This window comes from Solanum stenotomum, chromosome 1, assembly GCF_019186545.1.
Source record: "Solanum stenotomum isolate F172 chromosome 1, ASM1918654v1, whole genome shotgun sequence".
NCBI lineage: Eukaryota > Viridiplantae > Streptophyta > Magnoliopsida > Solanales > Solanaceae > Solanum > Solanum stenotomum.
This window is the reverse complement of record NC_064282.1, coordinates 70,597,528-70,615,890: the sequence shown is the minus strand read 5'-3', so window position 1 is coordinate 70,615,890 and position 18,363 is coordinate 70,597,528. Positions and strand designations below refer to the sequence as shown.

At 32.3% G+C, this 18,363-nt stretch overlaps 1 long non-coding RNA gene and 1 pseudogene across 1 annotated transcript; one reads left to right on the top strand and one right to left on the bottom strand.

Moving 5' to 3' along the window:
* Window positions 1–10,247: 10,247 nt before the first annotated feature.
* LOC125856111 (inorganic pyrophosphatase 2-like) lies at window positions 10,248–11,363 on the bottom strand (annotated as a pseudogene).
* A 4,259-nt stretch (window positions 11,364–15,622) lies between these two features.
* Window positions 15,623–16,934, top strand: LOC125869222 (uncharacterized). The gene is made up of 4 exons (XR_007446786.1): window positions 15,623–15,816; window positions 15,944–16,072; window positions 16,167–16,228; window positions 16,369–16,934. It is a non-coding gene; the product is annotated as an uncharacterized LOC125869222 (long non-coding RNA).
* Window positions 16,935–18,363: the final 1,429 nt, after the last annotated feature.

Below are 18,363 nucleotides of genomic sequence, written 5' to 3'. Positions count from 1 at the left end.
TAGACACAACCTTCAAGGCCATGCCATTAGCCGAGGTTTCTGCCACACTTGGAGACCGTGCACCAACCTCACCAAACTTGTGTACTTTTTTCCAACTGTCAATTGTACGAATAATGATGCAAAGGATCAGGTCCCCTTACAAGGTCCCTTTGTTTAAAGTATTTTAAAGTAAATCCTCACTTTTTTTAACTCGGATGAAACAAGACACATCTACATTTACCAGGCTGCAATAATTGTATGAAAATACTATTTGAGGTCTTCAGAGGTCAGCAATCGAAGAAGAGAAAGATTGGTGGACTTACCATGATTGAAGTGTTGGGTTTTAAAAGGTGTGAATGGAAAATGAAGAGTTGCGACTTTTATGAAGAGTTGCGACTTTTATGAAGAGTTGCGACTTTTATGAAGAGTTGTGACTTTTATGAAAGGTTGTGACCTTTTCGAAAGATTGTGACTTTTCCAAAGGTTTGTGACCTTTCCGGTAAGGCACAATAAGAACCTTTTCACACTACCCTTTGTTTTCTATAAATTGAGGGATTTCCTCTCATTTTAGTTGAACGAATTTTTCTGGACTTCTTCTTCTACTACTACTAAACTCTAGTATTCTAAGTGTACTTTACTGCCGTTGAGTGATTCGCTGACACCGTAATTTTAGGTACCGATACTCCGGTGAGTAAGATCGTTCTATCCTGGGAGGATATATTCCATTAACCTCGGGTACTTGAGGGGAATAATTTCCTTTAGGGGACACTGTACATTCAGTGGGATCGATTTTCTTCTTTAAGAAAAATATTTCATATATTGTTTCTAATCTGTTTCTAATTCTATTTTCTCTACTAGTTTTAATTTTCTAGTTTTGAAAATGCTCTTAAAACTTTGTTGTTTCTTATCAAGTTCTTCAAAGTTTTTGTTCTAAGTATCTTAGGAATACAAGATGGACAACAATCTTAAGGAAATTATTATATTGTTGGTATTTGTTGTATTCTACTTATTGAGAGAAACAAATCATAGAAGTAGAAGATTAATGAATTACTTCTCCAGAATTTGGTGCTTTGTTTAACATGGTCGAAGTGAGAATGTACTAGAAGAATTGGTGGTATTTTGGTTAAAGATTACACTAGGTAACCTTTTTATAATTTATCTAAGGAGGAAAATAGTTTCTAAAAGTTAACAGTTTTGATATTTATCATGTATGTCTTTGGAAAAAGATCTGCAAACCATATGGTTTTTTTGAATGAATTTTCCTTGGCAAAATGTGTTGCCTTTAAAATTCTGTAGTTTGCAGAATGAGAGATGCATATTTTTGTTTCATAAAATAGCATGTCAAAATATTACAGTTGGAAGACTATTTGAAAAGAAAAGCATATCTATCTGATAATCTATGAATATGTTCAATTCTGTTTGGAGACTGAATTTTTTTTTTGTAGTTTTGTACTCCATGTGAAATTTGATTGTGTCTGATTTTTGTAGACTAAAAACTTTTGTAGGTTTCTACTCTGGATAAATTAGACTATGCAATTGGTTTGAAGAATATGAAAACTTCACATAATAAATCAATGTTGTACTTTTGATTTTCTATAAACTAAACTATTATATAGAAACAAATTGTACAAATATTTTTGTCTTTATTGTTAGTATTTTAAATACTAAGTGGTATATCTATTTGTGATAGAGGAAAAATACCAGTGACTTAGAGTTTGTGCCTCTATGGAATGAACTTTGACATTGTATAAAAATTGTCAAATGGAATTGAAGCACTATAATTCTTTTGTAGAATAATATTTTCAAAAGTGGTTTCATGTTGCCAATGACACTTTGATAGCAAGAGAAAAAAAATATGTGGAAAAACTATTTGAAAATACTTGAAAGATATTTTTGAGATCATATTTAAAATGTGGGGGGTTCTTTGCATATGACAAGGATAAAATTAGACTTAGTGTCTAATATATGAAATTCGATGATACTTTTGTATTATGTTAGACCGACAAAATTCTTGGAGTATATTTGATGTTGTGGCCGTTGAGTTTCTCGTTTACTAGTTTACTAGTATATGGTATGACTAGTATGAAACTACCAAATTATATGTATACTTGTTCAAAATGATTGAGTTCTTTTATGAAAAAAGTGTCACTCAAAATGTTGTGATTTTTCATGAAAAGAGATGTCTATTAAATATAACTATTTGTATAGACATGAATATTGGTGAATAGTCATTTGCCATGTTTTGCAAAAAAAGCATTTGGACTATATTGCCTTTATTGGACCCGATGTAACTTTGTTCATGGGTAATTCTATAACAATCAAATTGAAAGTTATGGAAAAGTCCTTCCGAAAAGGACATTTGACAAGGTGATGACTCTAAACAGTGCTTGTATCACACAAAATTGTAAGAAAGAGGAACAAAATATTTGTGAGAAAAAGCTACCTCGCGGAGAACTTTTCAAACTCAATATTTTCATTTGTTCTTACTTGCTTGAGTCAAATTGTTTGAGACATGAACACTTGGGGCATGTCAATTACAAAACCTTGTAAGGAAAACTAATCAACTTAGAAGTTTGTCTAACTTTGAGTGCAATAAATAAAAATGTCAAGTTTGTGTGGAATCTAAGTATGCTGAGCATTCTTATAAATCCGTTGAAAGGAATTCTAATCCCTTAGAGTTAATTTACACTAACATTTATGATATGAAGTTAATACCATCTCGTGGTGGGAAAATGTATCTCGTAACTTTCATTGACAATTGTATTAGAAACGACTATGTCTATCTGCTTAATGGTAAAGATGAAGCAATAGAAATGTCTAGACAATATAATATTGAAGTTGAAAAATAGTTGGGAAAAAAGATAAGAAGTGATAGGGATGGAGAATATAAATCTTTTTTTTGCAGAAATATGTTTGGAAAGTGGATTTATACATCAAACTACTGCCCTATTTACCTCAATCTAATGGAAGTGCAGAATGAAAAAAAAAACAAACTTTGGAGGAAATGATGGCTACATTACTTATAAGTTCAGGTTTACCACAAAACTTGTGTGGAGAAGCTATTCTTATAGTAAAAGGGAACAACAAAAAGTTGTCTTTTCCAAAAGAAAGCAATAAAAAGTTTTTTTCGTTCAAGACACAATCTATTCCATATGAGAAATGGAAAGAATGAAAATTCAACTTGAAATATTTCAAAGTGTGGAGATGACTAGCCAAAGTCCAAGTTCCTATTCCTAAAAGGATTAAAATATGACCTATGACTGTGGACTATAAAATTAGACTTGAGTAGTCTAGTGAAGGGTCTAAAATACCTTGGAAAGAAAAAAAAGAGAATGTACTGAATAAAGAGATTCAAAGGCGTAGTAAATGTCAAAGGACATCTACTTCCTTCGAGTATGATTTTGTAACATTTCTTGTGTCCTCTGTAGACTCATTCTTTTGGAAAGATTGTGTCAATAGTGAGATTGATTCAATATTGAGCAACCATACTGGAAGTTAATTGATTTTCTTTCAGAAAATAAACCTTTGGGTTCAAAGTGAATCTTCAGAAAAAAAATAAAAGTCGATGCAACTATTGACAAATACAAAGCAAGAATTTTTGTCAAAGGTTGTAGACAAAAATAAGGTTTTGATTTTGTTGACACATACTCGCCAGTAACTAGAATTACATTCATTCGGATGTTAATTGCATTGTTGCGGTATATGACCTCCAAATTCATCAAATGAATGTGAAAACAATTTTCATAAATAGAGAATTGGAGGAAGAAATTTACATGGAACAACCCGAGGGTTTTGTGGTTCTTGGTAAAGAAAAGAAAGTGTGCGAACTTGTTAACACTACAACAAAACAAGATTTTTGCGGCAATTATTTAGCGACAATTAATTATTTGCCGCTATTTAAATATTTAAGCTGAAATATTAACGGCAAATGAACAATAGACACTAAAAGATATTTTTTAGTGACAAAAAAATTGATTCGCCAGCAAAATCACTAATTGAACGCTCCTTTTGTCCTTTTGTTTTTCCCTCCAATTTATTAATAAGAAAAAAAATTAAAAATTAAAAGAAAACCCTATTCCCTCTATTGCTGCCCATAACCTCCAGTACGATTCTACTCACCGCAATAACCAAGACTTCTCCGCTGAAGCCCTTCACCATTGATTCACAGGTAAGTTACGATCTCTGTCTTCATAGGTAATCTAGGTTTCAATTCCATACAGATTCTCGATTTCAGATTCCGCAGCTACACCCAGCAATTAATCCTAATATTTATGGTACAGTTCATGACTGAAACGACTCCTCACCACATAGCCACTGCTACAATTTTGTATTTGTAGATGTATATTTCGATCATGTTTTGTCAATTTATTGAACAAAACTTGATTTTCTGAATCGTGTCACGTGTGAAGTTTTAAGGTTTGGCAATTTTGTTCTTAGAGTACCTTTCCAAATCAGTTTAAAAGTTTTCATGGTATATTGATATGATGTTCAACTTGAGAATGTTATTAGATTGGAACTGAAGTTCTTGTCCATTTTCGAAATCAATTGAAGAGGCATGTTTAATCTTTGCTAGTACTGGTGTGTTGCCTATATATAATAAGCGTCAAATGATTCTTTTCTAGAATAAATACGGCTCTGATAGTGCCTAACTTCAGTTGCTATAGCGCATTCTTTTAGGATTAGATGTTTTTAGTGTTGAACTCTATGGTTGAAGAAAGGAAACTGAATTCAGTTTGGTGAGATGCTTTCTCTGTATCAATGTTATGAAAAGTGAGAGCTTTGTCGGTTAAAGTGATAAGTGAAGAGACGTTGTAACGATTTTTTGCAGTGAGATGAGGATATGATGAAAAGCGAGCTTTTTTAGTCCTAGAAGCAAGAAATAAGCTCATTTTGTGCAATAGTAAGGTTGATAGTATCACGTTATTTTTAAAATTTCATAAAAATACTTTGCGACTACTTCCCAAACACTTTGCGACTTCTATCCAAGTATTTCTATATGTTTGACTTCTCTTGCTGCGACATTCTTTCAAGCAACTCCAAGTTAAAGTTTTCATCTCTTTGTCTCTTCTTATTTTCTTTGTTTTTGTGTTGCGAGCTTGCTGCTATTTTTTCTTTCAACCCGCAGTCTGCAATTTTCTTCTTCCCTTCTTCTTTTCTATGTGTCTGTATTGCAAGCTTGCACCTACATTTTTTTTTTTTTCAACTTGCAGCCTTGCAATGTTTTTCTCTGTCGTGTATTTCCTCCTATGTAATGTCTTTTTCGTTGGCAGATTCTAACTATTGGTCAAAGAGGATATGATTTGCTAATCTCTGACAAAACTATTTGACAGTATCCATGAGATTGAACCAATAGAAACTTAAACAGTCCTAGAGAGAAACTTTGTACATTACCAAATCATGAGTATTAACACTCCAGAAACTCTACATTCACATCGCAGAATGATCTCATACATAAAAAAGACCGTGAAAGCAATTCATTGGCCATTGCACAAATAAGTTTTTTCTGTTATTTCTTTGCTTTAGTCACTATTTTCTTGTCATGGGTGAGTACATCTAGCTATTACCAATTTCTTTAAGAAACGCAAGAAAGTCCGTAAAATAATAAATATAACAGTAGAACAGGAACGGCTACTGCTTACCTCATAATTAACATGAGTGAAGGGTGTATATACGGTATGCTCTGTTTACCTGTGTATCTACGGTATGCTTTGTTTACAGAAATGCTCTGTTTACCTATAATTAATAGGAAGCACAGCCTTGCAATAGTTTTCCTGCTCTGTTTTTTTATCCAAATTCAACTATTTTACCTGTGTTATGTTATGTTTTTTTCGTTGTTCTGTCTCTGTCTCTGTCTTAACAGCTTCAGTTTTTAAGGCTTGAAAGATCTGCTTTAGTTGAAAAAGTATGCTTCACTTCTCACTCTCTCAAACACTACTCATGAGAAAGTTTTAAGCTGCTGTTCTAGGTGTTTGAAAAGTTTTGATAGTAATTTTGAACTAAACCATCTAGTTGAGTAAGTAATACCATTTAGTTGATGTTGTGCTAATCCAAACTTGAGTTGTTAACGAACACACTTTGTTTACTTGAATTGTGAGTTAAACTAAAGCTCTTTCATTGTCAGGTTAACATTATTTCTTTTCACTTTCGTTTATTCATTTTCTCTTAATACTAAAATCAATTGAGCTTTAATTGTGAGTTGATAATAATATGTGATAGGTACTAATATTGTTATATGAAATTGTTTATGGGTTAATATCCTTGAGTTTTGGGATTGTATATTGTGTGAATCTATTGTTATAAAACAGATGTATATATCTACATTGAGTAATTTTAACTGCAACCAGAAGCTCTGAATATCTGAACCATCAAAAGCTAAAATCTGGAAGTATGAGCTATAAAATCATATGTAGTTTCTGCAACTTCTTCTCGAATTTGTTTATATCAACTGGAGAACTCACCATAAAGCTGAGTCGAATATAGTAAATATCCAGAATTTGTTGGAGATCCTCGCAACGTTCGCCTAGGATTGTCTTCTGATGGGTTTAATCCATTTGGTACAATGCGAACTGTTCATAGTACACAGGGCCGTCTCGACCATAAGACCACTAAAGCAATTGCTTGGGCCACAATTTTTTTGGGGCCCCCATTTTCTCCAAAGATGTATATATATGTATATATATTGTTAAAAGAATTTCATATATTGATAAATTTTAAAAGAATTTTTTGTATAGAAAATATAATTGAGAAATCGAATATTGTTTAGTTGATTGTAGTATATTTTCTAGATTCTTATGTGGCTAGTTAATTGTAGTATTCTTTCTAGTTTTGCATGTGACTATTTATTTTGCTGTCTAGCTCATTTATATTCTGACGATTATCATGAACCAATAGTATTGTCTTACTTTTCTTTATTCTCCTTTCACTATTTTTATTCTTTTATTATTGAATATTCTTAAGTCTCTCAAACGTTCAAACCTTCTACATTATGTAAAATCTATTGTTGTGTGTTTATAAAAAGATCAAATTTGTTTTTGGTGTCTTATTCAAATTTCAAGCACTAAAACTAATCAATACTATTTTAATATTATTATATCAACTTATCAAATTCATCACAACACTATTTAATATCATCATAATTTTAAAATTTTTGAGTCATGTTTTATTTTTCTAATTATATTATATAATTTTCATTGAAAATTTACATTATTTGCATTCATACATTATAATGTCGGCATATATCCTCCCTCTCCAGACCTCATTTGTAGGATTACACTGAGTATGTTATAATTATTCAATTTATATTTGTCAACTAATAAAAATAGTGCCTCTTTATGAAGTTTGGCTTTAGGCCTCCAAACTTGTTGAGACGGCCCTGCCAGCACGTATACTTAAAATATTTTATTTAAATCAACTTGACATTCAATCATAAAATATCTATATATTTTATATTTTATTTTCAAGACTTTTAGGAACAATCAATTTGTTGTGACCTTACTCTGTTATTGTCAAAACAGAATATATGAGCATCTTATTATCTTGATATAAGTGCACCCAATTGTTTTTCCCTCTTTTGTTTGTCTTAGCATAAAAAATAGTCTTAAAGTTAATTTTTGTAACATGTGCAGGGTTATTACTCCAAGACAAGTTGAGCATAATAATACATATGAGTCCTTATCCCCAAGATCTGAGTTGATAAATTACTACTCTCTCCGTTCCATTTTATGTGGCACCATTTTCTTTTTGGTCAATCCAAAAAAGAATATCACATTTCCTTATATGGTAATTATTTAAATGTACAATTCCTCTTTTATTCTTGTTGGTCCCACTTAATTTTAAAATAATACTCCAACACATTTATGAGGAGAGAGAAAAATGAGTCTACTTTTTAAAGGACAATTTGGTAAACATTTTAAAGTCTTCATTTATTTCTTAAGTTTCGTGCCCGATCAAATGTTACCACATAAAATAGGACGGAGGGAGTATATAAATGATAAAAAGATTATTTACAAAAATTACTTGTAACAAACGCTACTTTTAAATTGATCTTACTGATGGAAGTGGGTGAACTAAAATGCCACCATTTCTATTTTTTCCGCTGAAAAGACCTCCCAATGAGTCAATGACATCTGAAGAAATTTATGAAAGAACTTCTGTCAAGGTATGTATTCAATAAATTTTACATTTGTAATTATTATTTCAGTACTTTGTTGCCCTTCAGCAACAATACCAAGACTAGGGATTAGTTAAATAGTGAGGGAAAAAAGGTAAAAGATGGAGAACATGAACTTAGTATAAAATGACTTTTAACTGTTTTGTAGAAGAATTTGAATTTATGAACAAGGTTTCTACCAAGACCTGGAAATATACTTTTATCATTCTATTTTTTAACCAAAACATTGTGTGCCCATAAGTGGATCCTCCTCCTCGATGTTTTTATCTGTCCTTTGCACATCTTGACATTAAGTTTTGTATTTTCTTATTCATAAAGCATCAATAATAGACCGGGGCGGTTTAAGCATATTAGTGGCCTAAAGCAAAAATCAAATGGGGCCTTACACTTGAATTGTTAATAACTTTTATATAATTGATTTCTTTTAGTTTTCAATTGATGAAATAACCATTCTTATTTTAAATTATTTTTCATGAGATATAGTACTCCAAATATGTCAAATTTCTTCTAATAATTCCTTCATTTTCTATGAAAAGTTTACTTTTTCTACAAATAGTATTCAATATTTGTTAAAAAAATAATAACTTATAACATATTATTATTAAAAATGAGGCCCCTTAAATTTGAGGGTCTAAGGCACATGTCTTTTTTTTTAACACTGTCGAGCCACCCCTGCTAATAGATAAGACCGAAAGTTTATTTTTAGCATTTGAATCATTTTTGTCTCTTAAGAGGTAATTAGTAAATCTCTGTTATAATATATTTGTATGTTCTTTTCAACTTCTATTTGTTGTCATTTTGTATGTAAAAGAATATTGACTTCTTACATCTCCCAAATGCAACTCCTATACATTAATCATGTCGTAGAATAATTGGGAGAGAAAATATTTTGAGTTCAACTTAAAATTATTGAGTACTAGACAATTCTAGAAATGAACTCAGAAATATAATATTTATCCGTTTTAAATCTCTCTTTCAATGAAACAAATATTGAGAAGTATGTGAATTCTAACTGCCCTAAAACACATCTTATTTTGATCTCTTACTCCATTGATATTTGTTAACCCAACAATGGAGAAGGAAGACAACACAATTTGGCAATACAGAAACAAAATTTGAATGGACTGGAATTAAGAGAGCCCTAGTGTCAGGAACTAGGCTATAAAATATGTGGTAATACAGAAACAAAATTTGAATGGACTCGACAACTCTAGATTCTTCTTCCTTGTTCTGATACTGAATTTGAGTAGCAAAGTATCGGGACATGACACCAGGTCTCGCCAGTTTAATTAAGGAGATGATTAATAATATAATCCTCTTTGCACCTTACCTACCAATTACCATCGGAAGGCAGAAATATTGTGAAGTTATTCAATAAAAACAAGTGTAGGAGTTTATAGAAAGGCAGGGACAAATCTAGGATTTATAATACAGAAAAGGGTAAAATTATTTTTAAGCTATTTGAAATTAAATAAAAATTACCTCACTTATAATTTGGTCTAAAAATATCCTTATCATTAATAATTTTGTCCAAAAATATCTCTATTATTTGACCTTTTTAAACCGTTTGAAAAGGGAGTGACTCATTTCTTTTTTAGCAACTTTAATTTGTAATTCCTATTTTCCACTTGACAAGTTTAAGCTTGTTATATTTGATTTATCTTTAATTTAAAATCACAAAATTCAATTCATTATTTTTTTTAACTCCATGCCAAGTCATAATAGGGAGAGAGCAGTAATATTTTGATAAGAAATTTTTTGAGAATTTTAATTTAGTGTTTTTGCATCCTAAAAGCCTAACCAAACAGACTTAAACTCTATAGGTTCAAAATGTTTAAATTCTTAGCATTAAATCCATTATATTTTAAAAATTATAAGTTCATGTATATTATTTATGAGTACAATTTTAATAATTTTTTTACTCTATGTGGTGCGTCGAAAATTATGAGTTAAATTGAATGGAGAAAGACTCATTTTCCTAAAAGAGTAGTTAAGAGTCTTGTGAACTCAAACAAGATGTTACTTTTTAAGTTTTGATAGAAAATATGTCATACATACAAAACAAAGAACAACAATGAATCTGGTAGCCCATTTGTGTTTAGTAAGGTACTGGAAGAGGCAGTGGCAAGGCTCCATGAGCTGCTTTGGACATCGTAAGGTAGTGATAACAGTTGGCTTTCTTCAACAGTGATTGTGTTGATCAGCTGTAGAAGAATGTGCTCCAATTCTTCCACTCGTGGACACCTGCTTTTACTAGTGTCCTGTTTTCGTTTATCAAATTCCAGGCAGGGAAATCTTTTCTTGGCATCACAAAATCTCTTTCCATGGGACAGAAATCGCCGATTCCATCACCTAGATAGATCATTCTTTTAATTTCTTTCCTTCCTTAGCCATGCTGACTTGAATTCTTTCTACTATCATACCCTGCAATAAACAGAATCTCAATGAAAAAACTAATTCAAGAATTACCTAATTATTTCATATTAAATCTAAATTAAAGGATTTAGTATTAGTTACCTTGCACATGTTGGGAGGGCAGAGATTGCAGCCATGAGGATATTTTTGAAAATCAACATAAGGGAGGATTTGTTCCCCATCGATGTAGCCTGGTTTTGTGTTGATTTCAGAGAAACAATCCCTAATTCCGACATGTTTCAATGAAGAATACATTTGCATCGCTTATTACACACCTGAATTAACACACATTCAATTAGTTTAAACCCATAAAAAAATTCTCTGATATTTAAAAAGAAGAAGCTGTAATTGTACCCTAATGCATAAGCTGATTTAATGGCTGGGACAATCCTGGGGTGTATGGGAACCCGTTTCAATATCTCTGCAATAGTTTTGCCTTGTACATGAAGCTCCTCCATCATTCTATCCTGTTATTTGAAACACAACAGAAATTATCAGCTCTACTGTTGGGACAAAATTCGAGAGACAAGCATAAAACTATAGTATGAAAAAAACATGAAGAGAAAATGAAAACTAACCATGAGAGTGTTCCGATCCATGGCATAGTGGAGAGAAGTTGATTGAACAAATCAGTGGCGCCTAACTCATCCACCACCCAATTATCACTATCCACGTCAATAATCGTCTTGTCAAAGTCGAAAACCACTACAATTCCAGCCAATTTTTTTGAGTAAATTATCGAGGAACTAGAGACGAGAAAAGAGAGAAGACTGATTCTTCTTGTTATGGGAAGTATTTGGGTTTGTGAACACCAAACATATGGAGAGGGAGATTTATAGTGAGGGAATAAAGTACAAAAAAAAAAAAAAAGATGCCAAGGAATATTACATAAGTTAGTGGGAAGTTAACGCAAATTCCTTTAGTCACTCGGTTTTGGATATTAGCCGTTAGATTTTGATCCTACATTCGATAAAAAAAATTTGGTTTATGGTAGAAATAGCTTTTCATTTATAGTTGGGAGGATTTATGGAAATTCGAAGGAATATGACAGAATATTCCATGCAGGAATACAGATCTCCACAAATTAGGATTGAACTAAATCCTTGTACTACATAGGAGAATAAGTCTAGATTTATGTGATGTAATATAGAAATTACATATTTATTTGTTTTTACAGTTTTCTTTATATTTTAATCTATTTTGATTACTTCTCCTGGCTCCGGCTCATATTGTTTGTCCATATTTTCTTTTTACCTGCCACTTAAAAATCATGAATAAAAAATATTTAATATATTTTTTAGTATAAAAATCAAACAGAGGTAAATATGTACGGTTACAGCAGCAAGAAGGAACCTAATAAGAGGGCAAGTGGTGGTTCTAGATTAGGAGATATTCTAGCATAATTCCAATTGTTACTTTAACCGTGGTAGAGGCAAATGGCAATTATGATGATTATAATTAAAATAAATAAATATATGAAAAAAATTAAGAGCTGGGTCGAGCTTGTGGTATTCGGACTAATTGTCTAGTGCGGTTGTTCGGGTTATCTCTCATGTGATTTGCGAGTTATTGCATAGGAGCGAAGTTTTATCCTGTGTGCATTCAAAAAATGACGAATGTGAATTTTCCTTCTCATTAAAAATAAATAAAAAATAACAAATGTTGACTTATTCTGAAGTTTTACATAATTATTATGAAGCTATGCTAGGAAAAGATGATTTTTATGATTGAAGTTATATATATTCTATTACAGAATTTATCCATACAAATAATAGAGCACATACAAAAACTTTGAAATATTGCTTTTGAGCTCTAAAACGAAATTTATTTTTACAACAAGCTTTTAAATTTTTATCATATGATTGTGACTTGTCATTACATGTAAGATTATCTCCACAGTAGAAAGAAACAAAATTTCAAGGGGACATCTAGAAAAATAAATTATGTAGTGATCAGTTTGTTGATTTAAAAACATCCAGTTTATTACTCCCTCTTTCTCAGTTTATGTGACTTACTTTCCTTTTTAGTCAGTCCCAAAAAGAATGAGATATTTCTATATTAAGTAACCATTTGACTATAAAATGTCTATTTTACCCTTAATGAAATAATTTACAGTCACACAAATTTCTATCATTCATTTTGGACCACAAGTTTTAAAAGTCTTTCTTTCTTTCTTAAACTCCGTGTCGAACCAAAGTACCTCACATAAAATGAGACGGAGGGAGTATTATTTTTGACACGTCCAGCAGATAAAGGGCAATAGCATGAATATTTTTACTTTTATTTTTCACTCATGTTGCCAGTTTCATTTGATTTTGTAATGCACCATTATCATGTGATATGTTCATAGATGTTTACTTTTTATATATGGATGGTGTAATGGTTTTGAACAATATCAATTATAAAAAGTCAACTACATGTAATTGTTATGTTATAAACATAGAGGTGATAACCTTAAAATAGTCCTTTAATTAGTATGAATTGGACAATTTTTTTTATTTTTTATTTTAAGTTAATATATTTAGTCACTTCATTATCTTTGATGAGAATTATGGGGAAAAGTGAAGAAGGAAGATAGAGGAAATTCACATTTAGAGGTATACTGTGGTAGCTTGGTAGAGAAGTAATTGAAACTGGTACATGAATCTAATTGGGATGTGATGACGAAGAAAAAGTTTTCAAGTATTGGAATTGATTTGCCTATTCGTAACACAGTGCAATCGATTAAAGATAGTCAAACTATGAATTCAGATGCTTGAGATATTGTTCTAAAGGAGGTCTTGTGTTTTAACACTTTTGATGCTCTTACGAATAATATTAATGTGCATGAGATCAATTCATCTCAAGTTAACTCTACAAATGAATTAGTTATTTCTAAGGAACAACAATGTGCGACAAGTACTCAGAGGTGGGCAGATATAGCAGATGAAGAGGAAGAGCAAGTCATTTCCCCTCCTACACAAAAGAAATTGAGTCCAGCAGCTCCTGTTTTTGTGCCTAGTAGCGCCAAGTTAGTAACTCCCCGACAAGGTTTGTTATTATCAACAAATGTTGTTGCAATCTTTAGTGATCATTTGGTGAGTTCTAATATTGAAAAATTGGCATCTCTTACACCTATTAACACTAACAAACAACTACAAGTTGGTTGTAGTAGTACTTTGTCCCCAAATAAATTTTCTAACCTGGATGATGAGGACATTTCTCAGGAAGGTGAGGAAGTGGAAGAGGAAGAGGAAATGCTGGATTATTGTTTTGCAAGTGCATCTAGCAATGCTGATATTTCTCCTAGGCAACAACGCAACAACAAAACGAAGCATGGAAGAAAGCATAGTTGAGATGGTAAAGTGATAGAGGAGTTTGTTTCAAGGCACCTACCTATGCGACTGGCGAAGCAGAATCATATGGCAGTGTCAACAACTTTAACAAGATCCAACAAAGCCAAGAAGTGATGAACTATCAAGTATTATTAGACAGATTTGAAGAAGACAAGAGAAATACACTTCATGTTCCTTTAGAAGGCCAGTCTATCTTTTTTAGTTCATACATTAGTAAAAGGGAGTTTGAAGTTGATAACTCAGCTTTCTCCTTGGCTTTTATGATTTTTCATTACTTAAGAATCATCACTTGTAATATCATCATAGATGTATTATAAACTCTATGGGGATCATAGAATATCTAGTTCTCTCTAGCTCGTATTTTCTTCATGGTTGTTAATTAGTAGAGGTTAGGTATCTCATTAGGATTGGTAAGGTAAGGTCTAGCCTCCGTTGCTTGTACTTATTCCTATTGAGATTTTTTTATGTTTATTATTAATTAAAAAAAAATCACTAGACCACTGTCTAGTGGTATAAAAATAATAATTTTGCTGGATAAATTTTTAAAATTGAGTGTTCTTTTGAGATATTATCTCAATATTATTCACTACTCAAAAGAGAGAAATTTTATTGTGAAGGAAGGTGCGTTCTAATGGTGGTTATATAAACTCTTCAACTAATCCGGAGTTATTAGAGTCACACAACATTATTCGATTGTTGTATTTTGAATAGAACAAGTCCGGAGTTGTATATACTACTGGCATTACACAAAAGATGATGCTTAGCGGCATTCAATTAGTGGCAATAGCTTAATTGCCGCTAAATATGTATTTTTAGCGGCAATTAACACTCTTTGTAAATGTCCCTAGAGCCTATAGCGACATTGTACCTGATGACAATTAACTTATGCTGGTAAAAGTTTTAGCACTCTTTGTTAATATATATATATATTTATTGCCGCTAAAAGTTATTTTTATTATAGTCTAGAACGATTAAATTAAATTCAAATCTCCTTGAAGAGAGCGAAATTTATATGTCTCGCCCTCAATACTATTTCATTTATTTTTACCATTTTATTTTTCCAACTACAATTTACAATAATATGTGGTAATACAGAAACACAATTTGAGTGGGCTGGAATTAAGAGAGCCTAGGTAAATATAAGCAATTCTTGGCAGTTGGAATGATCTAATTAAGGAGATGATTAATAATTTCAGCAAAAGACGCATCCTCTTTGCACCTTACCTACCAATTACCATTGGAAGGCAGAAATATTGTAAGATTATTCAATAAAAACAAGTATAGGAGTTTATAGAAAGGCAGGGACAGATATAGGATTTATAATACAAAAAAGGGTAAAATTATTTTTAAACGATGCAAAATTAAATAAAAATAACCTCACTTATAATTTGATCTAAAAATACCCTTATTATTAATAATTGGCGAAATTGTATGATAAACCCTTATACTTGTATGTATTTGTATTCTGAACCCTCTTACCTAACATTTTGTCAACTAAACCCTTAAACTCGTTAAAACACTATAATTTAAACCCTTTTCTCATAAGATCTTTGTGTTTGTAATCCAACCTCTTACTCATGTAATTCCATGTCATTTTTTAGTGACATGTCAGGAATTAAATATTAAGAAAATAAAAAATCAATATATTTTTTAAATTTAAAACTGGGCATTAACCTCTTTATTAAAATAAAATCAATTCATAATAGACCAGGCCCAAAAGTGACCTGGCTCAAAACAATTAAGCAAAACAAAAATATAGGCAAGAGACTAAACATCTGCATAATTAGGAAAGTGGGTAGAAAGCTCCACCCATTCATCTTCCTCAAAAGATTTGCTCTACTGTTAACTTGGTTTTGCAAAATCCTCCTTCGCTTCGACGCTCATCCTCAACTATCAGCTCAAAGCTCCATCTCTAAGGTAAGTGTTTAATTGTTCTTCCTCTTTTCTTTAGATCGATGGAATGAGCTTCTAAGAAGCTAATACCACCATCAGATCAAAAGAAACGATTTAGAAACAATACAAACTGACCTTATGATGCCAATAGGTTTCCAAGTCTTAATAGTTAGAGCTACATATCGGAATTGGTAGATCTATTGTTTGGATACTCCTACCATTAACACCCCAAGGTCTCACTGGGTATAGGTGTTTGCATCCAATGGAATCACTCCGAACAGTAGGCATCACCTTTTCCTTTATTGTAACTCCTTACTCTAATGTTACAACGGAACCCAGTGCACAAATTAACTTCATTGTTGTTGTCTGTGAAGCAAACTTTGTAAACATGGTCAATGTTCTACGTCTTGATTCAAACCATCGGCAACATTTTCCAGTAAGTCCAATGGTTTCCACTCTATATTCCTCTTTTATCAAATTTGAAGTCAATGGAGTGAGCTTTTTAAGCTAATGCCACCAATCGATCAAAACGTTTCAAGGGGAGAGTGTTTGATAACCATTTGAATTTTGTTGCAGGATTTACTAACAGAAACACTGAGATCACCAACTAACGGATGTAGATGCCCATAAACAGGAACTTCCAACATCTACAGTAAGTTACCCTACTGTTACTGTTTTGCATATCCCGTTACAAAAATATTGTTGTATCTTCCTTGAATTATGATATCATGAGTCTTGATTGGATCTTCTGATGTGTGGTGTTCCTGCTTTATCTAAATTTAGTATCCTTCTTTCTGTTGTTGGAATTTCACCAAAGTAATTAAATTGAAAATCACCTACAAAAACAAAAACTAGGTTAGTAAAAAAATCAGCGAGAGTATTACCTTCCTTAAAGGAATGTATTCCTCTAACTGGTATATTACACATTAGTGCTCTTATAGAGTTGACCTCCATTGTCACACTCCATGGGACCTCCCAGTTTCCCTGAAGAATTTGCACCATAATCCAAGAATCTGATTCTATAATGATATGTTGGATAACATTGTCTTTACAGTAGAGTAAGCACTCTCTTATTGATGTAGCTTCTGCTTTAAGGCTGGTAGTGTCCTTAATTCTTGAGCCTTTTGCAACTACCAAGTCTCCTTCCCTATTTCTAATACAAAAAGCAAAAGAACTAGGTCTAGGGTTCCCCCTTGAGGCACCATCAGTGTTACCTTTAAACCAAGGATATCGGGAGGGGGAACCCATTTTACAATTCTAGTGACATAGGCAGTTCTATTGTTCTGCAAAGCATCAATAATATCTATCCATCTTCTCCCCTGTATATTTAAATTGAATATGGCCTTAACAAATTTCAAAATAGTGTCATTGACTTCCCAGTACACCTTCCTTTCGTGGTATGAGCCACCATGTAGGATTGTATATCTTCTTTTCCACAAAAACCAGAGTAGGATGATAGGAAGTACCTTGAAAACTTCTCGTAGCTTACTATTACCTTCAATATTTCTCCACATTCTCACACTTTGCTTCAAGTTAAGTCTTTGATCAATAATACCCGCTGCCCTACAGTAGTGAGTCCACGCTCTATCTGCCACCTCTCCTTTGAGAAATAAATGTTCTATTGTTTTTCTATCTGGATTAGCACAACATCCACAATCCTCAGAGATATTAGGATTCCACAAATGCAAAAGAGTTGATACAGGAACCTTACCCAACCAGATTCTCCAAGAAAGAAAAGAGAATTTGAAGGTTAATCTTTTACTCTATATGCCTTTAGATCTTCATTTACATCTGCTCTTTGCCTCAAAATTTCCCAAGCACTCTTAGTAGTGAATTTGCCAGTACTATTTTAAGTCCACCATGGCTTGTCCATTACATTCTCAAACTGAGCAAATCCCATAGTATCTCGAACATGTTCAATGACATGTTCTGGGATTACATCTTTCATTGCACCATAATCCCAACCATCATCTTTAAAGAAATCACCAACATCATTTATAGGGTGGCAAGATTGTACCTCTGTTGAATGAAGAAATATAGGACCAGAATTGGTCCAGTTATCAAACCAAATTGTTGAGGTTCCACTTCTTGGTTCCCACCACAAAAAAGACTCAATTTTTTCCCTGTTCTATAACATTGCTTTCCACACTTGAGATCCACCTCTCCATCGTACCAATGTAGGAATCTGTTTTTTGCAGTATTTATTTCATAAATAATTAGACCACAAATTAGTTTGTGTCCTGAACCTCCATCACAACTTAGCGTACATAGCTTGAGAAACATCTTTTAAGGATCTGAACCCTAAACCCCCTTCATCCTTTGGCAAACAAACCTTATTCCATGCACACCAGTGTTTGATCCTTCCTGTCTCTTTGGAATGCCAAAAGAATTTTGCAAATATTCTTTGTAATTCTTTAAAAATACTTTTAGGAGGAACAATAGCTGAAACAACATAAATTGGAATGCTCTGTAGAACATTTTTTTAGTAAAACCTCATTTCCTCCATATGATAAAAGCCTACCCTTCCAAGCTTGGAGTTTACTCCTTACTCTGTCCAACAAATCATCATAG